The 26,032-nt window shown below is 46.9% G+C and overlaps 1 protein-coding gene and 1 long non-coding RNA gene across 4 annotated transcripts in view; one reads left to right on the top strand and one right to left on the bottom strand.

Annotated features, from left to right (window-relative positions):
• Window positions 1-26,032, top strand: part of ZNRF3 (zinc and ring finger 3) — a 156,709-nt gene that overhangs the window by 11,852 nt on the left and 118,825 nt on the right. The window contains exon 2 of one of the 3 annotated variants that reach the window (XM_023241612.2): window positions 5,739-5,846. The exons of the other annotated variants lie outside the window; for them this stretch is intronic. The gene's annotated coding sequence lies outside the window, so the exon portion shown is untranslated. The remainder of the gene's footprint in view (window positions 1-5,738; window positions 5,847-26,032) is intronic. 3 annotated transcript variants of the gene reach the window in all.
• On the bottom strand, window positions 11,149-11,968 carry LOC123381398. The gene is made up of 2 exons (XR_006588279.1): window positions 11,541-11,968; window positions 11,149-11,339 (listed from the first exon to the last, which is right to left on the bottom strand). It is a non-coding gene; the product is annotated as an uncharacterized LOC123381398 (long non-coding RNA).

Raw genomic sequence — 26,032 nt, 5'->3', positions numbered from 1 at the left:
ACCTGGGCAGTCCCTCCAGCACCATCCTGTCCGCCCCCGTCCGCCCCCGTCCGCTTGCCGCCTCTGGGCTGCAGACCTGGGTCCTGTGTGTTCCACCCTTGTTCCCTGAATGGGTCCTGGGCTTTCCTTCGTCTGCGCCGTTCATTCTGAGCACCCTTCTGCTGTAATACATTTCTGTGCCTCCATGTTCTGTGCCCTCTCCTCTGCGGTTGGTTCCTTCCCTGCTTTCAGGGGCCACATGTCCAGTCCTTCCCATCACACGTTTCCTCTTCCACCAGTGCATTCCTTTGAACCCAAGCATTCCTTCCTTCACTTGGCAGCTGGTCTTAAATTCCTCATTGTAGTTGTCCTCTTGTTAATGGTTTCCTTTCCCCACAAGATCACAGCTCCCACTAGGCGGGGGTTGCGCCTTACTCACCCCCCTATTGCCTGGCAGTACAACTCTCTAATATTTACCGAATTGAAATCCTTTTTCTAGATCATAATACTTGGGGATAGCATAGTGATGGGGATGTTAGTGTGGCCAGAAAAAGACTTGGCTTTTTTGGAGGGAGAACTTTCTATGATTGTAGAAACAATTCACAAGCAGCTTGTAGACATGGGTGTGTCCCAGGGCTATTCCAAACAGTTGGGATGGACCAGACTCACAGTAATTTCACCTTGCCCCTGCTCTCCAGGAAGCTAGAAAAGGAGATGTGGGCAAGGGGATGATGCCTTCTCTTAACTCCTTTCCAGCCTGGCATGCAACTACCTGGGTACATTGTCCAAAGCATGCTGGAGAAGAGAACGTCCCAGCCTGACTGTAGACTTTTAGGGAGTGTGTTTTATTTAAGTTTGGATAATATTTTGGTGGCACTTAGAAAATTGGTACTTTTGAGGAATAGCAAAACTGTATACAGCAATACTGTAACTCCAGTATGACCCATCAGAAGCAACTGTATATGGGTCCCTACGTCCCTACTTAAATTTGTACCATATTGTTACCTCATTTGGACTGTCTGGCATGGTCCTTGATCCTGTGTTTTAAGTGCTGGGTGGAAAGCAGAGTTTTAAAGGACTACAGTAGTGTTTCTAAAGAGGCCAGCAGGCTTTGTGTGGAAGAAATTGAAATTTCAATTTAATAAACATTTGATTTTCTACTCTTTATGGGGCCCACTATAAACATATGGGAATTACTGAATTATTGCTTGGTTATGTACATGTTGGCATGTTGAGTTGTTGTTGTTGTTGTTTTGGTTATTGTTGCTGTTTTTGTGGAATAGTGGCTATTATATGGGCCCTGGGATTGTCTGGAAGATTCTAGAGCGTACCCATGATGTGTTATATTTCACTTATAGTAGAGGGTTTCTGTGCCCCTTCCTGGCATATCCACTCCAGAAATGTTCCAATGCCTATTAGTGAATGTCATCCAGGGAACTAAACAAGCACCTAATGTGTAGTTTTGAAATTTTGGTGTTATTAGGTTTAAATCTCTAGGACACATAGAAACTCGCTTGTGGCATTAAATGTGCCATGTGGGTGATTTCAAGTTGCAGTGGCAGTGGTAATTTTTGCATTTCCTGACTCTTGTGTTTAAATTTGCAGTCTCAAGATTGCATCACCATAGGTTTTCACATTTAATGAATATTTATGTTGAGCCGAGTTCTATACGAATGCGATGGTTTCTGACTTGATTATAGCTTGCCGTGCACTGTGGCCAGGAGTGCCCTACAGACAACGGAGTTGGCACACGCCTCAGCATGCCAAGCCCTGGCGGATGTGGTTAGGGACCACGGTGACTGGTGCCGGGGTTGCCATGCCAACCTTGTTTTTGGAAGGGGGAGGCTCTAAAACAGCAGTGGGATGGGGGCAGAAGAGTTTTGAATGTTCTAAGTGAAATTATTCCCCATAGGTGCCCCTGTAGGAAGATGTTGTGGAAAACTCTAGAATTCTCAACTACATGCTTAGATAACATTAATTAATTTTCTTAATTTACTTTTGCAAGGCTGTTTTAATGGTCCTCTTGTGAAACTGTGGAAGTTCTATGGCGGATCTTCCATGTGTAGATGTCTTCCCTACTTGCTGCAAGGTAAATAGGGAATCTCCTATTTCCTAATATTACCAACCCCCTCCTCTCACGCCCTGCCAACATCCCTTGCCCTCTGATAACTCTAACCTGGTGACGGCTGATTAGAGAAAGGGGAGGAAAAGAAGAATGAGGCAGAGGATGGTTGGGGGACTCTCCGTCCCCCAGCTCTTTATCTTCATTCCCCTCTTCTCCCCATCCCAGGAAGGCCTATCCTCTCCCCTACTTACTCTCCTGTACTCAACAAAGACCGTGGTTGTGAATGCTATCACCCAGTGGTGGTACCTTCAGATGCCTAGCTGTTAAGCTTTGGCAGGCTGAGTTAGGACAGGAGGAGGAGGAGGGATGTGCCCCTGGCACCCCACACTGGAATGCTGTTTGCCCCTTTGCAGGTGGTGGTCTTGCACGACTAATTCTGCAGTGCCTGGTGTTGTGCGGTGAAGTGTCCGGAAGGGAACTGATCAGGTCTAGTAAGCCAGATGGGGCCCAGGCTGGCGGAGCAGGATGGGACTTGTGGGCATCGTCCACTGTCCTAGCATTTTTTTTTTTTAATGTTTATTTAATTTTGAAAGCGAGAGAGAGAGTGAGGGGGAGGGGCAGAGAGGGGGTGGGGTACCAAGGATCCAAAGCAGGCTCTAGGCTCCGAGCTGTAAGCAGAGGGCTCAAACCCACAAACCGTGAGATCATGACCTAAGCCGAAGTCACACACTTAACCGACTGAGTCGTCCTAGCATTTCTGGACAGAAGGAGAACTGAGCTACTGGAGGAGGCTGGGACTTTCACAGGCACAACAGCTCAGGCAGTCTTGTGTTGTGGGGGCTTGCCTTCAAGGCTCAAAATAGAAAAAAGCAACAACTCCCGCCCCCCAGTAGAAACTTAATAATTCCGAAGGGGAGGCTGACCACACATTTAGACTTTGCTGACTTGGGGTCAGCTTTGTGACTCTCCCATTAGATTGGATCCTCCTTCAGGGTGGGGCTGGTGTCTCAGTCTTTTGATATTTCCCCACTCCAGCCTGAAGGGTCTTGTGTGAATTAGGAACAGCTTTACTTCCTCAAGATACGTGGCTTTCATTTGCTGTAAATTGGTCATAATATGGACCCCAGATACATTGGGGCACCCCCTGGAATTGTTCATTGCATGAGGCCGTCTCCCTGTGGGCTGATATGGCACCTTTGTGTTATTCCCTCTTCGCCTCTCTCTCAGCAATTCTTACATGCTGTTTCTGATTTTTGTCCATTCCTAGAAAACCAGGGAACCGTGTTGGTTAGAATTCTGTGTAACACTGGGAAACAAGGTATCAGGGGCACATAGGGAGTTTAGTATGCAGATTCTTTAAAAATAATTTTTTTTAATGTTTGTTTATTTTTGAGAGAGAGAGAGAAAGAGAGAGAAAACGCGAGAGGGGGAGGGCAGAAGAGAGAAGGAGACACAGAATCGGAAGCAGGCTCCAGGCTCTGAGCTGTTAGCACAGAGCCTGATGCGGGGCTCGAACTCACGAGCTGTGAGATCATGACTTGAGCCGAAGTCAGACGCTCAACCGATTGAGCCACCCAGGTGCCCTAGTATGCAGATTCTTGATCTCTGCTCTGGCCGCTTTGCTGCTTTGTGTTAGCTCTCAAGAGATGAGCTGACTCGAGTGGGGTCCCCAAACCTTGGGTACCTCAGCAATTACATGGGTAGGCTTTTTGTGGAGCAGAAGTGACACCACCATTGTATGGGAGAAGATACACGTGTATTCCTTAGAAAAACTTATAGTTTAACTTTTGGATTCTAACCTGATTTGGGTGTAAGTTCTCCTTAGTTCTGTGTTACAGCTACAACCTTGAGCCAACTGCACTTAAGACAAGTGGGAGGACACTTCCGTGTCATCGAACACTGACATGGCTGTTGGGAGCAACAGCTTTCCAGCTTCGCTCCGTAGATACCCAGAGTTTGCCACGTTCCTTAAAGCATGTTGTAAATTTTGCAGAAGGAGTGGTCCTGGATTTCCTTTGCTGATGGGAGAGACTGCTTTGGGTTTGAACCCAATTACCTGCTGTGGAAACGCGACTTTGCCTCCCTGGGTGTCTGTTTCTTCATCTGTAAAATGGAGCTAAGTCTCCCCTGGAGATGTTGTGAGGGTTAAATGAGGTACTCACAGCACACAATTTGTGTTTAGTGACAGTGAGGCTGCTGATGAAGAAAATAGCCTACATCATTTTATGTCGGTCCTCACCTATATCTAACGTGCTGTCGTTCTAAATTTTTATTCTAGAGTGGTAGCTTATCAAGTGGAAAGAATCCAAAGGTGCTAGTCATTGAGAAGAAATCGTAAAATGGGGTTGTTGTTTTTTTAACACACTCAGTGTCTGACCACTTAGACCGTTATCTCTTCTCCCCAGGTGGGGGCCCAGGGGCTCCCCAGAGTGGCATTTAAGCACTGTGCAAGAGGCTCAGGTTGCTTGTTCCTCCCTGGGCCCCGGTTCCCTCTTTCACCTGTTTCCCAGGAGGTACGCTGTGCTGCTGCTTCGTCCGCTCACCCCTACACCCTGCAGCTAGATCATCATCCCGACTCTGAGCTCTGCTTTTTCGGACAGGCACGTGTGCGCACGCGCACACACGTACATGTGAACTGCAAGTTGTGTGTGTAGGAGGCTGTGTTTCTAGGCGAGCCTGTCTGTTGTTCCTGAGGCCACATGGCCTGCATACGGGCACCACTGCTCTGAAGGAAAGTGGGGTGGTTGATTGCTCCTCTGGATCCGGCCAGGGCACGTGGAATGTTGTGATATACTAAGGCTGTGCTCTGGGGGCCTAATTATGTGGGGCCTGTGGCAAGCACAAGTGACTTCAGCACTTGGTTTGATCCAGTGTGCAATTTTGCCAAAGCAAATACTTTATTAATCTTAACCCTCAAATTAGACACATTGACTTTTTCTAAAAATGGGAATGATAGGAGTGCATTGTAGGGTTTTTTTTTTTTTTTTTTTTTTTTTTTTTTTACTTTCCCCCACCACCCTCTGCCAAGACTGGGCTGTGCATTCCTCTCCTTGAATGGAGAAGGTAGTTTCATCTCTGTCTACCCCCTTCTCTCACATTCCTGAGACTGGGTGATGGAAAGATGATGCCCCTTCTCCTTCTGTTGCAGGTGAGCTTTTCTCCTTGCTGTCTCTGAGGTTACACTTCTTTCTATGTCAAGGCCCAAGAGTCTTGCTCCTGAAAGGATCTGCTGTCCTGATGGAACTTTCCTAACTGGGGACTCTTTCCGGTTTCCTTAGGATTCTGATCCAGAATGCATGCAGGGAAATTGTTGGGTGACTTCCCGTAGTGACCTTGAGCGTGTCCGCAGAGGCTCAGCTGTAATTTCTCGTGTGGCACGCAAGGAAGGTAGCCTGGTGGGTAGATGGAGAGCTTCTTGCTCAGCACCCTCACAGTGACTTGGGTGAAGGGCAGACTCATAGGGCAGCATGAACCTGGTATTAGAGAGTGAGCTCACTCTTATCTAGTTCAAGTAGGAGAAAAAAAAAAGCCTCTAAATAAACAAGTGCTGTAACCTCACCTCAGAGAACGGTTCTGAGTTAGCGTCCTCTTTTCTCTGCACTCGGACTCTGCCAACAGTCTGAGGGGACCTGGTGGGATTTACCAGCTTTGAAGTCCTAAGGTGCTATTTTAATACTTTTCTTTTACATTGCAGGTTTCGAGGCCGATTTAACTAGATTCTGGAGGGAGCTTTTACTTTACACCATTCTTAAGAGCCCGGACAATCTTGAAAGAGTTAAACCCTAATTAGCTCATTCCTAAGGTATTTAATGCCCTTATTAAAACTCAACTGCTCGCTCACTTTTTTCTTTAGTGAATCAGATTTCTTGAGGAGCTGAGCCCTCACTCCTCAGATCACAGGCTCACATGTTGAAGCTGGCAGTGCTAGAGGCTAGTTCCTATCTGTGTGACAGCATTTTTAATTTAACAGGACCGCCTTTGATGTTCCCAAATATTTATAGGCAGCTTTAGATCATTTCAGTGTGTGCTTTCTTTTTCTTTTCTTTTCTTCTCTCTCTCTCTCTTTTTTTTTTTAACTAGAGCAAAAGTTCTTCCTCATGCAACAGCCTTCCTTTTATCCTGTTGGTTTATTTTTGTTTCCTCTGCAGCTTTGGCGAAGGCTCTTTGGCTGCGTTCACACAAGGTTGACCCTTCCTTTAGCTTCTTTGGTAAAGGCCACCTCTCTGTATCATCCTGCCTGCTTGGGATTGCTCAAGACACTTCTGTTTGTCCCTTGACTTTCTAGAGGCTGAGTTTTTTTTCGGATTTGGCTCAGGAATCTGCTCTCTGGCTGACCTGAAAGCGTTCAGATCAGTGTGGAGATCCGGGCAATGTGTGTGGAGGTGTCTCTTTATGGATGACCAGGCTGTGATGTCCTCCTCTGCCTGCGCACGTTGACCAGGCCTCGGCAAGTTATGTTAGAATGTAACTTCAGCAGATAGTGCCGTAGCTGGGGCAGGAAACACAGATAGACAGTACTCTCTCCTGATCTTTGTAGGCTTGCTCCATTTGGCTCTGCTAGACTTGTTGGCTGAAAGTAATAGAGAATCATAGACGTCAGTCTCAGGGATGGGAAAAACAGAGCTGCGATGCAGATTTGTTAAACCATCAAGAAAAAGGAAAAAACTTTGTACCAATCAAAACAAATGACAGAACAGAGAACGGTGGATTCTCTAGCCTGGACTCTGGGTAAACATTCTGCTTGTGACACAATCCAAGTTATTGAACTCTGGGCTGTTGTTACTTACCTGGGCCTGTCTGACAGAAGCCCAGAACTTTCCATGGCTGCTGCCATCATTGCTGGCTCTGCCTCCTATTACATGGAAGCCTGTTAGGGCTGAAGGTCACATAGGTGGTTGGTGAAACATTTGAGTGAATGAATACCATGTTAGACACTGTCCTTGGGGCTTTCCACTGTCTCACTAGATCTTCGAGAGGATTCTGAACAACAGAGGTTTTATTCCTCTTCTTTTTAAGTAAGGACTCCAAGGTGCAGAGAGGTCTTTTTTTTAATGTTTATTTATTTTTGAGAGAGCGACAGAGCACAAGATGGGGAGGGGCAGAGAGACAGAATCTGAAGCAGGCTCCAGGTTCCAAGCTGTCAGCACAGAGCCTGATGTGGTACTCGAACTCACGAACCGCAAGATGATCTGAGCCAAAGTTGGGTGCTTAACCGACTGAGCCACCCAGGCGTCCCTGCAGAGAGGTCTTAACACAGCTAGCGAATGGAGAGCTGACCTGGATCTCAAGAGTGTGTTTATAACCTCACTGTAAGGCAGTTTGAGGCTGGCAGATCCAATGGTGATCCTCTAACCTCTTACAGCTAAGAAAACCTCTTGAAGCTAAAATCTGCAGTGTGTTGTGTTCTGAGAGTCAGAGCTGACCAGGCTGTCGCCATGCAAGGGACACAGGGATGGATAACACATCCCTGGAGCCAGACAGGCCTGTGTTTGCATCCTGGCTCCGCCACTGCCTTGTGATCTTGGCCAGGTCACCCAACCTTCCTGAACCTGTTTGCTCATTTCTAACATGGGACAGTATAGATTGTACCTCAAAGGATTGTGAGGATTAAGTGAGATAATATATGTAAGTTACACAGTAAATGTTCAATACATGTTAGCACTGGTGACTGTTGCTGCTGTAGAATCGTCACCCTCGAGGACTTCACAGTCCTGCGGGAGAGACAGTCAGGTAAAGCACCTATCAGATTGTCAGGTAAACCAGGTAAACTTGGCAGCTACAGCGGAGAGGTGTGCTACTGCTTAGCAGGGGCCTAGGACAGAGCCATTGGCTTGGGGTTTTACATTCTTTCACCCAGCAGATATGTCTTGAGTGCTTACTCCCGTGCTAGGCAGTCTTTGAGTCACACTGATTACTTCCCTACCCCCTCCCTGTCCCTTGGAGGAATTTGAGCTAAAATGTTAATTGCCACCTGGAGAAAGATTCCCTGAAGTCATTTTCACAAGAAACCCCAAGATGCAAAATGGCAGAGCCACACTTCATTTGACAGTTTATCTTGCATTGCTTTGTGCCGTCCCTTCGACTATTATTTTAATCTTATCTGATTTTCCCCTAATTTTTCTGGTCTCTTGTACATGAGAGCTTTATGGTCCTTGAGAATGTACAGGCGACTTGCTGAGGGAGCAGGTGGTGATCCTTTTGTTCCCCACAGTGCCCAGATGGTGTCCGTGCCTTCTCATGGTCTGGTTCCATGGGGATTTGTTGATAAGATTTTGCTTTGATTTGGTTTTCCAGCCCAGCGCCATGTTCAGATTTGATTACAGACCCTGTTTCTTTTCCTCTGCAGAATTTCATTGCTCTGTCATTGGCTGTCTTGAAACTTAAGTCCCATTCTCCACATCCCCCACCCCTTTGCAAACTGTGAGGATGGCTGTGTGGTAGAATTTTCTCCCTGTCCACAGTGTACGGTCCAGAATGGAGGTTAACACACTTTCACTTGTTGAACTGGTTGATGAAAGCCAGTGGGGCTGCTGTCCTTATATACTTACGAACCCAAATAAGCCTTTCTCTAAGGTAGATTTCAGGTCATTTCTGTGTCTTTTTTGTTGCATTCATGAGCTTTTGGTGGGAAGTGGGTGTTTTTTAAATACACTATTGATTTGAAACTAAGAGGTTGCTCTGACTACTTTTGGACCATGAAAATAATGTTAATTTTTTATTTATCTCTGTTTGAGGGCAGCACTAGAGTGGGTCATTTATATTCAGCTTTGGTACCCATGCTTTCTGTAAGTAGCATGTTTTAACCTCACATTAAAAGTAGCTTATATTCAGCTAAGACAGCAACTGATTGAAAGGATAGTTCAGAAGAAGGGTAAACGAGAGAGAGAGAGAGAGAGAGAGAGAGAGAGAGAGAGAGAGAAGGTAGTATGCCATTGCACTTGGTTCCATAGAGTTAACTGAGAATTAATCGAAGCCCAGATTTCTTTCCAAAGAACCCCTGACAAGTTTCATATGTTCTGTTTTGTTTTTTTAATTTATTTATTTACTTTGAAAGAGAGCGAGAGAGTGAGCTGGGGAGGGGCAGAGAGAGGGGGAAAGAGAGAGAGAATATCTCAAGCAGGCTTCACACTGCCAGTACAGAGCCCAACACGGGGCTCTACCTCATGAACCGTGAGATCATGACCTGAGCCGAAATCCAAAGTTGTACACCTAACTGACTGAGTCAGCCATGCACCCCATATGCTTATTTACCTTCTTGTGGGTATCTTGGTGGCATTCTTTTGTCCCTTGGTCCAGGGCTCACGCTGGCCGTGCTGTGGATGAGACAGTAGCACCTGGGAGCCCATCTCAAAGCAGTGTTGTGACCCATTAGTGTGCAAGTCTACTCTGGAGGGGATAAGTGGGCCATCACTAGCTAGCAAAATTTGGGCAGAAAGAAGTCCAAGACGGTTGAATTAGTACCACTGGGGCCTGTACGTGGTGATGTTTGCATTTTCCAGCAATTCTTAAGGAGCATAAGTTTGCCCCAGGTCATATGGGATGTGTCTGCCCCGCCTCCCATCAGAACTAGGAATGGGAGCAAATCTGTTCCGCATTCGTACCCTTCCCCCAGCTTAGCTGGATTGCTGGATGCGCGGTCAGTTAGATGCAATTTGTTTTGCTCAAGACAGGGAAAGCCTGCATTGATAATACAGTGATAGGACCCGTGATTACAGTTTGGGTTTTTTAAATTGGCGATTAGATCTGTCTGGGCAGAGAGCGGAGATGAAGTTAATGGTCTAGTGCAGATCACTGGTTCCCAGGCAAGGACCTAGTGGCTCAGTTGGGCTTTTTAGGCACATTTGTCTGAAGAACACTGTTTGGTTTTGAACCACTTTCCAAAGCTCTGAAGTGCTTCCCGATTTTGGTGGAAGTGTCTGTGGGAACTTGCCCTCTGGGAACGGACAGCGACCAGGAGCCAAGGACTCTAGGCACTGACCTGTCCTGGGGGCTTCCTGTTGGACAGCTTGTTAACTAACCCTACCACAGACCCTGCCCTGAGACCAGGATGGTTTTCGCTGTACTAATTTTCTCAGAAAACAGTCAAACTGAAATTTGCTCTTGCTGGTATAGAACGATTATGCAAATCGGATCTGTGTGCTTAGGTTCCTAGAAATGTAGTTTAGCGAAAAGGAAAAGCACCTTCTTTTTAGCACATGTACTTCCTAATTTGCCCAATGATTTTGATGAAATTTGCATCTCCATTAGATTTTGGATCTGAAGGTACTGAGGGAACAAAGTGAAATAACTTCGTGCTTTGTCCTCCCCCGTGGATCTGAACCATCCCAAGCTGTTTTTTGTGGTTTGTCTTGGTCCTATATTCTCGGAATGAAGGCGAGGAAGTCTGCAGTAGGCTTTGGTTATTTAAAGGTGTGTCTGGCCAAGCTTAATGCCCTCTTTCCTGGAGCGTTTTGATGGATGTGGGGCATGACATTTTCTGGATAGTGTTCACAGAATCACGGCGGGCTTCTTCCTGATTATCTGTAGGGGTGGGCTCATGGGCAAGTGGGAAAGATGGAATGTATCCCTGAGATGGTGGCATTATAATGTGCGTGGGCTGAGGACCACGAGCCCACGGATGAGGAAAAGCACCTAGAAATGCTGAACAGATCCTGGGGGTGGGCCTCCACCTGGGTTTAAAGAAGGCTGGGCTTGGAGTCACCCCTGCCTACACTTGGTGGGGGGAAAGCTGCGACCCAGGCTGGGTTGGCATCCAATGGGGCTTTCTCTAGTAGATCTGGAGGTGGCCTACTGTGGAATGCGCTTGTGGCAGCGGAAGGAGGAAGGCGAGGCCAAGCGAGGCCATGGCTGGGAGACAGGAGACCTGACCCGCTCCCCAGTCTGACACTTAAATGGGAGCCAGCTAAACTGAGCCTCAGCCCCACATCTGTAAACTGGGTGTGGGGGCTGGGTGAGATTCCTGGAGGGAGGATATGTATGCTTAGGGGCTTCCTGCGGGGCAGGAACAGGAAGGGGGGAATCACTCAAACTGGAGAATCTGGGAGGGAAGCGAACTTCAGAGGCCAGTAGGCGATGGACTGGGGGAGGGGTTCTGCATGCCAGCAAAAGGTGTTTGCCTTTTATTATAGAGACCAGGGGATCTTACAGCCACGCGTGGTAGATGATGTCCATGTGTAGGGCCAGATTTTTGATGACATGACCTCCCTGGCCTCGAGTTCTCCAGCAGCATGGTTTGTAATCACAGCAGCCTGGGGGCTCAGTCAGGGGCTGTGCTTTCCTACCCCCCGAGAGCAGTCTGGAATGTAAGGGAGTAAGTAACAAGTTCTAGTGACAACCTTGAATTCATTTTATTAAAGATAAATAAATTACATGCCAACTTTGGCCTTTAACTGTTATTAGTAACAAATTGCTCTCCACCCATACACTCAACCTTTCATGACACCTTGGGGAAATCTGCTGTTGTGGCCGCCCCCCCCCCCAGGGTTTTTTTATATACCACGAGTGTGTAGAAACTTCTGGGGAGCGATTCATCAGCTGCTTTTCAGGTTCTGCCCATAACCCATAACTGAAGTTGGGACTCTATCTGTTGACAGTCCTGGGTTTCAGAAGAGAGATTTCAAGGTCCGTCAGGATTAGGCAACAGAGTCACTGGCTGGTTTGGACATTTTTCTGGTTATTGACAGGCCTTACTGTGGCTTCTCCCAGATGAATGAGGAATATATTTTCCTAAATCCAGCCATTGAGCCAAATGAGCCACACTGGGATAAACTCTGTTTGTTTACAAATTATGTAAGAGAAGTGCCCGGCCATTAAATTCTTCTGGGCCAGAATTCTTACCCCTCTTCAAAGTTGTAATCAAACTAAACAAACACTTTCCACAGGAACTAACTCCCTCCCGAGAAACAGGAGCAGATGCTCCTGGGAGGCCTTTAGCAACTTTGGAATGTTTAATGTAGAAATATGTAACCAAGGTGAAGTTGTTCCAGAAATGTTGCTTGCTCTAGCCAGGACCAAAGCACTAGTCAGCTTTTTTTATTTAGGGCAAGAGGTGCAAAATGAACTGGGCCAGGCGGAATTTTCTCTAGAATGTTTAATTTTGTTTTCATCTTCCCCTCCCTCTCCTAGTTTCAGCCCCTTGTGACCTTTATTCCTTTCTGCTTAAGTAACTTTTTTTATGTTTTTTTTTTTTTTTTTTTTTTTAAAGGCTTGATCCTTATCTCTTAGCTGTGCTGGATTACATCTGGGGATCAAGGAGCTCTCCTCTCAACCAAAGCACTCAGTTATTGCTTCTCTGTCTCTAGGAAAGATGTCAGGTGCAGAGCAAACACTCCAGGGGAGAGAGGCTGAGGCTGCGTTGCCTTTGTTGTTGTTCCAGTAAGACAGTTCTTTTGGGATTGACAAAGATGGTCTAGGCTCCCAGACACAGTTTTCCAGCTCTTGCTGATTTGGGTCTTTACTGGGTGGCTTGTTTTATTTTGGCTTAGGAATGTTGTGAATTTTTAGGACCTTGGGTGCACTTGTATTAGAATAGAGGTACACTTTCTAAGGCCAAATGTAGATTTCTGTGGATTATGCCTGAAGATGAGCTTTTCTCAAGGTGTCTTCTGAAGAACTCCAGCCCTGCAGAATGCTTTGGAAAGGGTTCTGTGGTGAGCTGACTTTGAGAATGCTGTTTATCATCATTCCCTCTTGGAGATTTAGATGGCACAGTAGTGTATTAATGACTCTGAGAAATCCTGCTGAAAAGGAGTCTAAATGAACTCTATTCAACCTGGCATTTCCCAAATATACTTGATCACTGGACTCCTTTTCTCAAATACCTGCTAGCTGGGGACATTCCACTCTAGTAGCTAGCTGCTATTAAGTTGGGTAGGGTCTGTGCATGGCCAGTTGGTATCCCATTGAATTGCATTCATGGAAAGCTAAGAGTGTTAATTTATTGCTTCCCACGGGCCCCTGGGATATGGTCATCACCACCGTGGCCTGAATGCCTTTCACCCGTGATAGGACTTGTTTCTTCCATTTCAGCTCTGTAGGCTTGTAGTCTTCTCTGTACTTGGGTGAAGGGATGGGGAGCTGTATAGTATGATAGTATAAAAGAACCAAGAAACAGTGCTTCTTTTTGAGGAATTTAGTTTTTGCTGGGACGGGGTGATCCATGGAGTTGAGCAGAAATACCCTCCAAGTGGGTGTGACACTAGAGCAAGCCCGGCACCAGCCCCAAGCAGCCTGTCCTGTAGTGATGGAGAAGGCATGCCTTTGTTGCGATTTAGCAAGCTATGGGGACCTGGCAAGGGGTGGGAAGATAAGATAGAGGAGTGTCCTGGCAGTTGGGAAGCCCTAAATGACTTTTCATTAGACTTGCTCTTGTTTTTAACACATGTTCACAGGCAACAATCTCTTCGCCGCCCCCCCCCCCCCCCCGCGAGTTGGGTGAAATGCATGTTTAAGTCTCTGGAGGAATGCTCTTGGCTGATCTGCCAGCCTTGTCAGTATCCGGGGTTTGGGGATGGCTGTCCTCCCCGACTCTGACTCTTACGCTGTGGGTTTGGCTGCTGGGTTTGGGGTGCCTTCTGCCTTGGAGGTCCTGGGCTGAGTTGAATGGTTGTGCATTTTTCAGGTTTGTCTACCTTGGTTAATGCACAAAAGATTAAATATGTTCTTCAGGCTCTAGTTGCCTGTAGGAAGAATGTGACTTGAGCAGGGCTGAGATAGTACCCCTGTGAGGTGCCTTATAAGGGGAGACTCTGAGATGAGGGGCTTAAATTCTCTTTCAACTGTGTGTCATATTTCATAGTGTTGACTTAGGGCTTTCTCTTTTTCCTTTCTTCCTTTCTTCCTCTCCTCTCCTCTCCTCTCCTCTCCTCTCCTCTCCTCTCCTCTCCTCTCCTCTCCCCTCCCCTCCCCTCCCCTCCCCTCCCCTCCCCTCCCCTCCCCTCCCCTCCCCTCCCCTCCCCTCCCCTCCCCTCCCCTCCCCTCCCCTCCCCTCTCCTCCTCTTTTCGTTTCTTTAACTTTTTAAATTGGGGTTGACCTACCTGATGGATTTTGTCAGCAGCTAAGCCCTCCCCAGCCTGGGGCTTGCCTCTGTAGCTTTTGATGAGACCCTAGTCTCTGCTGTTGCATTAAGGGTGGGGCTCTGCTTAGCCCAATCCCTCCTACCCTTGCCTCTTTTTGCAGGGCTCTGATTGTTAGAAACTTTTTCCTTACACTGAATCAGACTTCTGCTCCTTGGTTCCGGTTCTGCCTTCTAGAGAGTATTTGTGTCCTAGGGCTGCCAGAACAGAGTACCACAGACTGGCTGGCTTAAACAACAGAAATTTATTTTTTCACCGTTCTGGACACTACAGGTCTGAGATCAAGGTATCAGCAGAGTTGGTTTATTCTGAGGCCTCTCTCTTTGGCTTGTAGATGGCCATCTTCTCCGTGTGTCTTTGTGTGATCTCTTTGTAACTGTCTGTGTTCAGATTGTCTCTTCTTATAAGGATACATGCCATATTGGATTAATGACCTGATTTAACTTAATCACCTCCTTAAAGACTCTATCTCCAGATAGGCACACTCTGAGATCCTGGGAGCTAGGACTTCAACATATGAATTCTGGAGTGACATATCTCAGTCCATAACATAGAGCCACCTAAGACACAATGGCCCTTTAGATCCTTGAAGGTGGTTATCCTCCAACAACCCCATCTACCAGGGAAAAACCAATACAATTTGTTTTCTGCTTGCCAGGGACCCTTAGTTCTCTGTCTTCATCATATGAGGTGATTTTGGGGTCCCTTGTCATCTTGGAGTCTTTTGGACTTGCTTCAGGTAAAGACAGACCAAGGAGAGTATCTGGACTGCTTACAGTATTCCCAGATAGAATTCATTCTAGCAACTGGTTTTGATGATTTTCTGAAATATTTAAAAGGCTAAAAATAGGCCTGTAAAGTTTTAGTAGCAACTTTAATAAATTCATCTTTAATTGTGACTGTTGACACATGCACATGGGCGCTTGTACGTGAACATGAACACGCACATGCAACCCTCCCCCTCACCCCCATGAAAGCAGTGCTAACCATAAGTCTTTTCTGACTCAGGCATTTCTGTTTAGAGTTAAGTGCCCAGGGTCTAAATTTATTTACCACTCTTTGCCCTTCCTCTGACTTCCCCAGTTTTAGGAAAGCCAGCGGGGATAGTTATTTCAAAAGAACAAATGAATGTAGAGATGTATTTATTCTTTTGAAGTGTAATTACTGTCTGGAGAGCCTAGAAGTAACTCAGTCACTTGAATATAATTCCTTTTAGGTACTCACTCTTTATGTCAAGCTGTAGTGTAATTAGATTTAAAATTATAAGGCACCCTCTTCACTTTTGGCAATTGTTTTCCATTTTACTGTCCATCTCCCCTGCTAGAAATTGTCGAAAAGGCTTATCTGTTTTGTTCTTTGTATTTTCAGCACTTAGGAGAGCAAAGTTAAAAAAAATGTTTGTTGAATGAGTAAATGAGTCCTCCAAGTTGTCTGGTGCCTAATCAGAAAGGTCCTGTTGTGTCTCAGAGACATCAATGTGGCAGACATGACAACTTGGGGTGTGGGGGTGACTCTGGCCACTTTTCCCTTTTGCTGCTGAATTGTGGAACTTCCCGTGAAGGGACCCTCAGTGCTCTTCGCTTTTCTGCTGAATTGTGGTGTGTAAATCCTAATAGTTTTGACAGACTTTCTCCTCTCCAGATAGCATGTGACACTCTTGGTGTTCCTTTGAAGATGGTTTGATCACACCAGCCAGGATTTCCAAATCGTGGCCCCGAGATGGCCAGAGCTCTGGCCCCACACAGCTGTTAGGTCCCCTCTGTTCTGGAGACCCAACAACATTCAAAACACCAACTATTTATAGCATACTTTTCAGTGTCCGTAAATTTTAAGATGCTTTTGTTAGTGGGATGGGGCAAGCACCCTCCTGCCTGCCACCCTCTCATTGCCCCAAAGCTTGTAGTCAGGTGGCAGGAGCTGAGCCCCACCTGAGTGTTTCTGGGGCCTCACCCACCTGAGGCCTGTTGGGATGCTGCAGGGTTTGTGGTAGAGTCCGTGGAGGACTCTAATAGAGTCCTTTGAGGTGGAGTGGCCGGGGATTTAAAAAAAAAAACCCAAAAAACCCCGAAGACACCAAGGTATGTGTGCTCTGGAGAAGCCCATGCTGATCTGCCAGCCCTCCAGGTGGCTGTGCTTTCAGTGGTTTATGCAGGGACATTTGTTAAGTTAAAATCACTGGTGAGCAGGGGAGTGTCCTGTGCAACGTTCATTTACTCTTACCTGGACAGATCCCTCAGATTTCGGCAAGGTCATTGAAGACTGTTGAATCTGAATTTGGGATATAATTAAACTCAGAGCGAAGGCTCTTAGGGGTATGTAGAAGCTCATAAAAAGCCCTGATAGAGTCCCAGGTCTTCATTCTCTCAGCTGCCCCTTGGGGAAGATTCCCTTGTGTGCCATGCAGGGTGCATGGGAGGGGAGCCCCCTCCGCAGGGCACCGTTTAGAAAGGGCTCTGTTGCTAGAATGCTCCCCCTCAGCCCGCTTAGCCTGAAGTAGTTGGACTTTTGGGGGCAGATTTTGTTGTGCTAGCCTTCGGGCCCTTCAGTTCCTTGCTTGGTTCAGGGAGGGACCGGCGAGAAAGAGGCCTGTTCTGTTAGCTGGAGTTTCCATTGAAGTGCTAACTGCTGGATCCTTTGAACCTCCAGCCTGGGAGGGTATTTATAACTAGCTGTTTGCGTGCCTAGAGGAACGGAGGCCCTGCCTTTCTGTAGTGGTTGAAGAGCCGTGCCCTTGGTGTGGGCTGAAAGGGCAGGCCTGGCTGAGTGTGGGGACTCACGCTCAGCTCCCCACGACCTTGTTCTCCTCCCTCCTCCCCTGTGAGGCCAGCGGCCCTTTCAGGGTTAACGTCTCTGCTTTGGAAGCAGCTGGCCAGTTTACACTCCTCCCTGGGCTGTACAAAAATACTTCCTTTGAAGTGTGGGGAGAAGCGGTGAAGGGTAAAACCTGGTGAAGAAGGAAACCTGGAGTGGGGCTCGAATGCGCTTCTTTTGCAAGGAGTTTGCTCTGTGATTAAGCCCCCTGGCCTTCTGTGTAACCCCCTGGGCTAATTGGTCCTCCTCACATATTTCACAGCGTCCAGCCTGTCTCATAGTTGGCTTTCTCCACATATGTGTGTGTTTAAAGTCTCCACGAAAGGAGCATTTCTCAGCAAGGGAAAGAGAATGCAGCGGCCCATCCTGGCAGCAGGAACCCCTCTGACCATGCTGTTCCCTGGGGCTGCTCCTGTGGGGGTGGTATCCCCGGTACCCGTGAAGCTGAAGTGTTTGTACTTGGTCCTAAGGCGGCCAGCCCTGCTTCTTGCCCCCTGCTGGCCTACGAAAGCTGCCACCAATCCCATCTCTGATTCCAGATTGGAGCTCAGCAGCCCAGAGGACTATTGGGCTTTCCAGTCGGAAGCTCTGAGTTCTGACGCTTGGGACTTGCCTAGACCCAGCGTGATGCTTTGACTTCTCTTAACCTTGGTTCCTTGGTAAAGTGGGACTGGCTGTTCCTGCCACACTTTTGTTGTCAGGATTGGTGGAAATAAAGGGTTGGGGGCATCTTGAGAGAGGGCAAGGCATTTCTCTAATGTAGGGCTTGCTGTTGAGCAGAAATGGCATTTGGGATAAAGGGGCCAAAGAGAAGAATGCCAGAGCAGAAATGAGACGGAACAAAGCTTGAATGTCTTCTTAATCCTTGAGTATTTGCAGCCGAGGAGGGGTCGGGGTGAGATGGGAGGAGAGGCAGCTGTTATATTCTGGCGAAGAATGCCAACCTGTTTCTCCCCACAGATGGGGCCACACAAGTTCTTTCTGAACTGAGTTTTCCAGTCCCTCTTTGCTCGGGAAATGGCCTTATCATACGGATTTCTTAACATCTTATTACACTACTCCCTAGCTCCCTTAGCAAGGAGTGAGGGCCATAGATTTAAAATATCCCATGGTTGGGGCGCTTGGGTGGCTCAGTCGGTTAAACTTCCAACTCTTGATTTAGTCTCTCAGGTCATGATCTCATGGTTTGTGAGATCGAGCCCCATGTCCTGTTTGGGATTATCTCTCTCCCCTTCTCTCTGCCCCTCCCCTACTCGTTCTGTCTCCCTCTCTCTCAAAAATAAAAGTCAACTTTATAAAAAAAATCATATGGTTAAGGTTTATTGCTGACTTGTGCCAGGCATTACGTTAATCACCCAACATGAGTGATCTCATTTATTCTTCATAACAGCCCTATGCTGTTAAGTGCCATTGTCCCGATTTTATATATGAGGAAACTGAGGCTTGAAGAAGTGGAATGACTTACCCAGGGTCTCACTACAGGTGTGGAAGTACCGACCCAGTCAAGCTGATTTTAGACCCTTTACCCTTTAGCGCTATAAGTTACAGTAAGTGATGGAGGATGACATTTAATTCTGTGCCTCAAACCTGGTAAGAAACTGTTTTTTAGGGCAAGAAGTGGAACACTGACCACTGTTCATTCTGACAGTGTGTTCATGAGTTGACTCTTGCTGATCAATTATATTTGAATAAACATAAATCCTTTTTGCCTTGCAGACCAGGAACTTTCCTAATTTTGAGTTCTCTGTGCTGTCTTTATAACATAAATGCTTTTTCTCTCTCACTGGAAAGGAGGGAAGATGGTTGCAGAGCTCTGTAATCATGGCTTTCTCACAGTTGAAGATCTTGGTGTTGGGGATCGACAGGTAGCCTGCACCTCTAGGAATCCTTAGTTGTAGGCTTTAGTCTTTCCCCGGGCTGGATCCAGACTTGGCACGTACTTCAAGGGACTTGACATCCCATCCTTGACCTTCCTCAGCTGGGGAGGGGGAAGGAGGGAGCTGGGAAAGCCCCTGTGATTTGCCCCCAGTTGCACATGGGCCAGACCCAGGGCCAGGCTGGCAGTCCACTGGCCACATGCCTCTCCTTTTCACCTGAATTTAAAACAGGAGGGTAGATGAAAGGGATAGAAATGACAAGTCAGAGGAGTAGGAGGGTTCTCATTTGCAAACAGTTTCTTTTGATCTTCACCCCTTTGTTTAAACACACACACACACACACACACACACACACACACACACACACACACACACCAAAAAAACCACAACTGGTAGCCTGAGCACATGGTTTGCTCTAGTTCATCGAGGGGCGGTCATTTCTCTTTTAGCAGGAAGCCCCCCACCCCCACTCCAGTGATCTGGTTCACTCAGGGCCCCACACCCTCTCTCCCATTTTGCTGCTCGGATGCCAGATGTCACGCTCCTCTTCACAAATCCGTAGGAGCTCTTGTTTTTTGTTTTTTTTTTTTTTTCTTTTCTTTATAAGGTAGGGTCTAAACCCTGTATGTATGTATGTATGTATGTAGGTATGTAGGTATGTAGGTATGTATGTAGGTATGTTTTTTATTTATATTCTGTTTTACCCTAATATTCTATAGCCCTTGGCATTTTGCTCCCAGTCTGTCTTTGCAATTTGGTGTCCTACTATAGAACCCCTCACTTCCAGTCACATGGCTCCTTCAAACAGACTTTGGCCTTTATTTGCATCTTTGCCTACATTCTGCCCATCTTTCAAGGCTGCTGCCTCCAGGAAGCCCTTCTGGTCTGATGCGGTGCATAATCATCTCTGCTGCCTCTGAACTTGAAGCAGCCTGGTCTGGTCACTCCCTTGGCTCTCATAATATGTTTTATTTATTTATTTTTGTCCTTTCATTTTTAGATGTGTCTGTCTCCTCACTAGATTATGAGCCTACTGAGGTCAGAAGCATGCCTTCTGACCTGCTTTTGGTATCTCACCAGCACTGTGTAGGGCCCAAGTTGGATGCTATACAAAACATCTGGGACTGAAATCCTACCATCTTTCTGTTAATTGGAATGAAAGACTTGGTAAATGAGTTTGCAAAAATAAAATGATGAATAGAGAGGTTTTTATAGGGTTTGTTTGAAAGTATTAATGTACTTTCAAATCAGGAGTTGAATGAACCAGTTTGTGTACATTTAGAAGAAACTTTTTTTTAATGTTTGTTTATTTTTGAGAGAGAGAGAGACAGAGAGACAGAGCATGAGTGAGGGAGGGGCAGAGAAAGAGGGAGACACAGAATCTGAAACAGGCTCCAGGTTCTAAGCTGTCAGCACAGAGCCTGATGAGGGGCTCGAACTCATGGACTGTGAGATCATGACCTGAGCTGAAGTCGGACGCCCAACCGACTGAGCCACCCAGGAGCCACTATAGTGAGGATTTCTGACCCAGACCCCCTTTAATGTGAAAGCTAACAAATACACGCATTTTAAACCTACTGTTGTTGATATTTTGTTTTCTAGTTAGCTGCTCTTTCTTTTCAGGTTCTTATTTTAGTATTTTTAAAACTTGTCCCAACTCATTTCTTGCATCTCTCTTCACATTGTTACAACTATGCTCTTCTCTTAAAAACATCTCTCATCTTGGGGTGCCTGGGTGGCTCAGTCTGTTGAGCATTCGACTTTGGCTCAGGTCATGATCTCGCGGTTTGGGAGTTCAAGCCCCGCATCAGGCTCTGTGCTGACAGCTCAGAGCCTGGAGCCTGCTTTGGATTCTGTGTCTCGCCTTCTTCCTGCCTCTCCCCTGCTCACGCTCTGTCCCTCTCTGTCTCAAAAATAAATAAAAAACATTAAAAATAATAATAATAATAAAAAACATCTCTCATCTTTTGAGCTATTCTCATATATATTTTGTTTCCTTGATCCCTTTCATGGTTTGTGGTCTTACCCTCAACTCTGAGGGGTTCAGGTAGGTTGATGGTCTTCACTGGAATTTTCAGTTTGACACCCCACCCCCCAAAGGTGGATCCACCTGCAGGGAAGGATTTATTTTCCCCTCTCCACCCTCTCCTAGCCCTTTCCTCTGCCTTCTGGCCTTGAACACACCTCACAGCCCTGGACCATGTCCCTTTCCCAGTTAACTCTTTTGTGCCCAACCTGTGTGTGGCTTGCTCAGCTGCCCCTGGGTGGAATCATGGTTGTGTTTCCCTATACTATTTCCTCCTTGGCTTTTGGGTTTTTTTCCCTCCCATTTCTTACTCTCCGGTTAAGTGTGTGGCAGAAAGAGGTGGTGACATCACCAGGTCATCATTAGTAGCTCTCTGTTTTTAAAACATGGGGATAGGCAACTTACCCAAGGCTATGGGGCCAGTATGGAGCAAAATTTGCCTTGTGAAGCAGGGGTGTGCCACGACCCATTATGGCCCCACACGGTGGCATTGGGAGTCCAGCGGCTGGTCATGTGCCCATGGCTCTCTGAGGAATGAGTTGTCCAAGTGGAACAACCTGGAATGCTTACCCTAGCAGCCATTTCTAATCTGATTTCCGAGAGTAACAGATTTTGAGGGTGGGTTTGCTATTTCCTCCAGGTTCTGCTGTGTTTATTTTTCTGGAGAGATGGACTCTATAATATTTATCTATCTGTTAACGGGGCCTGAGGCCCTGAAACAGGTGAAGAGCCCCTGATAGGGCTAACACTTGATGCCCCTGGCCTCTCAGGGATTGCACTGAGAAGATGGCTCTGTGGTCCACATGCTGTCCTGGTAGCTCCAGTGACTGCCTTGGGGGCACAGTAGGAAAGTGAATGTGACCTACCTTCATCCCATCCAGTGCCAAACTGCTTTTTTTCCTTCCTAAATGAAAGATCTATGAAGAATAACCTTTAAAAATAGCAAAGGGTTAGTTTCAAGTTCTTACAGAAAATGTTACATGTGTTCACAAGTAGACAGAACCACGTCCACACTGTACCCCTGCAGTCACTGTCCCCCGGTCTCCATCACTTACTTTATTTTTATTTTATTTTTTTAATATGAAATGTATTGGCACATTGGTTTCCATACAACACCCAGTGCTCATCCCAACCCACTTTAAAAGTTGTCAACCTGCCGGCCGGTCTTGTTTCATTTGCACCCTACCCCCACCGTGTTATTTTGAAGCAGAGGCACCCATATCATTTTTTCCTGTGAATATTTCAGTAACTTTAAGAGATTCATTTTCAAAACGTAATTTCAAGGCTATTTCCACAGCGGTTAATGTTAAGTTGGTGGTGTCCCCTCCAAAGGGACAGCTCCCCCTCCCCCCACAACATAAGGGACCCACTGTGCATTTGGGTGTCCCAGCACTGGTAGCCTGGTTTGAGGATTGGGTCCTGGTGGAGCTGGAGCTGGTGGGCGACCGAATGGGCTCCGGCCGGGCGATCCAATCGTGGATGGTGGATCCCCGCGTGGGCGCCGAGCTGGTTTCGGCTTTGCCCCAGGCGGGAACCGCAGGATCAAAGGGCGCCGCGCACTCGGCGCTTCAAAGCCTCCGGAGCCGCCCGGATTGATGCAGGGAATGAGAGCGCTCTGCTGATGTAATCGTAGCTTGTGAGACAGGTTCTTTTTTTTTTTTTTTTTTTTTTTTTTTAAATTTAAACAAAGACACCCCTGTTTGTTTAGAGAGGTGAAGCGTGCTCCGCCGAGGGCACGCGGCATCTGGAGGGTTCTACTCTGGGCTGATGGGTCCGGGTAGGGCAGGAATGCTGCCAGTGGCTAGTGTTTTCCTAGATGGCCTTGCAGAGTTTTCCGTGAAAGACGAACTGCTTCAGTTAAGAGCGGCTGATTTTCTTAGGGTGGTGGGTTTGTTGAGGATTTTGAAAGCAGCGTCCTCTGGCGGGCAGTCAGGCTTCGGAGCACACCTGGGTGACGCAGGTGAGGGGGTGAACCAGGTGAGGAGACAAACCAAAAAGTAGGCAAGGAGTCTGTGCGCTGCCTTTGTCATTCTGTGACTCTAGACAGGAATATCAACTGTCCCTTCCCCATTGGGCGTGAGAGGCTTGCCTGAGGCTGGGGAGTAGGGCCATCACACTGGGGCGGGGGAGGGGGCTCCCCAAGGATAGAGCTGAATGCTACCCCTAGCTTGAAGATTCTTGCAGCTTTTATAAAAATCACAGACACAGGAGGCATCTGGCTGGCTTGGGATAGAGCAGGTGACTCTTGAGGTTGTTAGTTCAAATCCCCACATTGGGTGTAGAGATTACTTGGAAAAAACATCACAGACAAATGGGAACATCCAGAAGATCAGCCAAGTTAAGCTGCTGCCCCTGCCTCTAGTAGTTGTTCTGTATACACATTAGTGAAACCCTGTGCCATATATACCTCCATGAGTAAAATCAGAGCCATATTCCATTTTCTTGCTTGGTAAGAACTAGACATCTACAGGCAAAGCAGCCCTCCATGAGCCAGCTTGTTAGCCCCACACCAGAGTTCAGGGTCAGTGGGGTCTGAGGCACTTACCAGACTAAGTCACTGTAACTGCAGTTTATCTTGGCATCTTACAGCCATCCCAGCCAAACCCAACATATGTAAAACAAGTTTTTTCTTTTTTTTCTCCCAAATCTGTTTCTCTTGAGTTCTTGTCTGTTACTCAAGCTAAAAGCCTGGTGTCATTCTAAACTGTGTGACCTGGCTTCCTGATGCCTCTGTCCATGCATGGTGAATTGCCTGCAAGCTCCTTGAGGGGAAGGCTGGGTGATTTTCTTTTCTCCCTAATGTTTATTTATTTTTGAGAGAGAGAGAGAGAGAGGCAAAGCGTGAGCGGGGGAGGGGCATAGAGAGAGCGAGACACAGAATCCGAAGCAGGCTCCAGGCTCTGAGCTGTCAGCACAGAGCCCAACACGAGGCTTGAACTCATGGACTGTGAGATCATGACCTGAGCTGAAGTTGGATGCTTAACTGACTGAGCCACCTAGGTGCCTCGTTTTCCCCCATTTAAAAAAAATTACATATTTGATTTTCCTCATCTACAAAACACTTTTGCCCATATTTTATTTTTATTTTAAAGTTTGTTTATTTTGAGAGAAAGAACAAGTGGGGGAGGGGCAGAGAGAGAGGGAGGGAGAGAATTCCAATCAGGTTCTGCGATGTCAGCGCAGACCCCACTGTGGGGCTCAATCCAAGAGTGAGGTCATGACCTGAGCCTAAATCAAGAGTTGGACCGCTTAACCAACTGAGCCACCCAGGCACCCCTTATTTGTTTATTTTAAAGTATATTTATTTATTTAGAGGGAGAGAGAGAGAGCATGCTTGCAAGAGCAGGGGAGGGGCAGAGAGAGGGAAAGAGAATCCCAAGCAGGCCCATGTTGTCAGCACAGAGCCAGATGTGGGGCTCTCATGAACCGTGAGATCGTGACCTGAACCGAGGTCATTTAACTGACATTTAACTGACTGAGCTACCCAGGTGCCCTGTGCCCGTATTTTATTAAGAAAAATTTCAGACATACAGGAAAAGTGAAAGGATTTTACAGTGAACACCTATATTCTACCATTAATATTTTACTGTACTTGCTGGGTCACATATCCATCCGTGCAGGTGGTTGATGTGTCTTTAATACTTGAAAGCCGAGCACATGTATATCCCACACATGGTAGGTGCTCAAGATGTTTTAACGGGTGTGATAGAGTTTTTAGAGATCCCCTTTTTATTCCCTTTCTATCACTTTTAGATGCAGCTCGCTCACGGGCTCCCTCGTGAGCTCTCTCTCTCAGTTGGGAACAGCCCCTGGAATCTTGGCTTCTTTAGCCAGGCTCTCAGGGAGAACTCACCAATGGCTGGTGGGCCACCTGGGGCATGGAGTTTGCTTTAGAGACCCCGTTGTGTTTGAATGACTTCCTCCCTCATATTTCCTGGAGCTGAGCCGGTGGCCTTTCCTTCATCTTGTCCCTCCTTTGCCATCTGACAGCGTGACCTTCTGGCCACAGGGAACATGGGCCCATTTTCTTCAGAGGCCGTAGGCTTTTGTACAGTCAGGGGGCTACGGTAGGGTATGCAGGTAGCCAGCTAAGTGGAACTTCTGGTGTTTTTTAAACAAACTGGTTTGGAAAGCTCTACTTTGAGCAGTGTTGTGTTTTGGGTTTTTTTTTCCCCCAATTGAACAAAACAAGTTCTAGTTCTTGAAATATCCGTATGAACTTGTGATCTGGGGGGAGATTTCCCTGGAATTGGCAAAGTCAGCTTACCCTCTGACCCTTTCATAGACAGCCTTTAGCTCTCACTGGCACATCTGCTCAAAGGATCTCAGAAGCCTAGAATATTTTGACTTGTATGTGTATATATAAAACAAATAGGTTTTGTGAAGTTGAGATGAACCACAAATTGTTGCACTTAGACTGGCTTCCAACAGACTCTTCTTTTGCTTTGCTTTGCTTTGCTTTGTATCCCCTCCATAAGTTCATGTGCTTGTACGTGTAAAGTCTTTTTCTTTTTAAATTTCTACATATGTACGTATGTAAGCATGTAAGCTTTATGCCCAATGTGGGGCTTGAACTCACGACCTGAGATAAGAGTCGCATGCTCTACCTACTGAGCAAGGCAGGTGCCCCGTGTGTAAAGTCTTTTTAGAGTAGAAGCACTTTCTTGATTGTTGTAAACAGAAAATGGACAAGGCCTACAAGCTTCCCTGCCTTCTCTCTCTCTCTCTCTTAAGTTTATTTATTTATTTTGAGAGAGAGGGAGAGAGAGAGCGTGTGAATGAGAGTGGTCAAGGGGCAGAGAGAGAGAGAGAGAATCCCTGGCAAGGTCCGCACTGTCAGCATGGTGCCTGATTCGGGCTCTGTCTCATGACGGTGAGATCATGACCTGAGCCAAAATCGAGTCGGACACTTAACCAGCTGAGCCACCCAGGCACGCCAAGTTTGCCTGATTCTTACCCGATTCTTTCTCTTCAAAGAGTGGGTAAGCTCTTCCTTCCTCAGGTGGCGGTCATATTTCAGTTCCAGCCTGTGGCTTCCCTGCTTAAAGGGTTTGGGCTCAGATAGGTTTCAGAGTGTGTGTGTGTGCGTGTGCGCGCACGCGTGTGTTTTTGGAAGAATGACGTTATCTTTGCAGTGCTCCCATGGCCTCCAGGGTGCCAAGAGGTCTGTGATGTGATTTGTGTAGTGGTCCTGCTGAC

The sequence above is a fragment of the Felis catus genome, chromosome D3 (assembly GCF_018350175.1).
Source record: "Felis catus isolate Fca126 chromosome D3, F.catus_Fca126_mat1.0, whole genome shotgun sequence".
In the NCBI taxonomy this organism is placed as follows: domain Eukaryota; kingdom Metazoa; phylum Chordata; class Mammalia; order Carnivora; family Felidae; genus Felis; species Felis catus.
The sequence above is the reverse complement of the archived record's forward strand: the minus strand, read 5'-3'. Positions and strand labels throughout refer to the sequence as shown.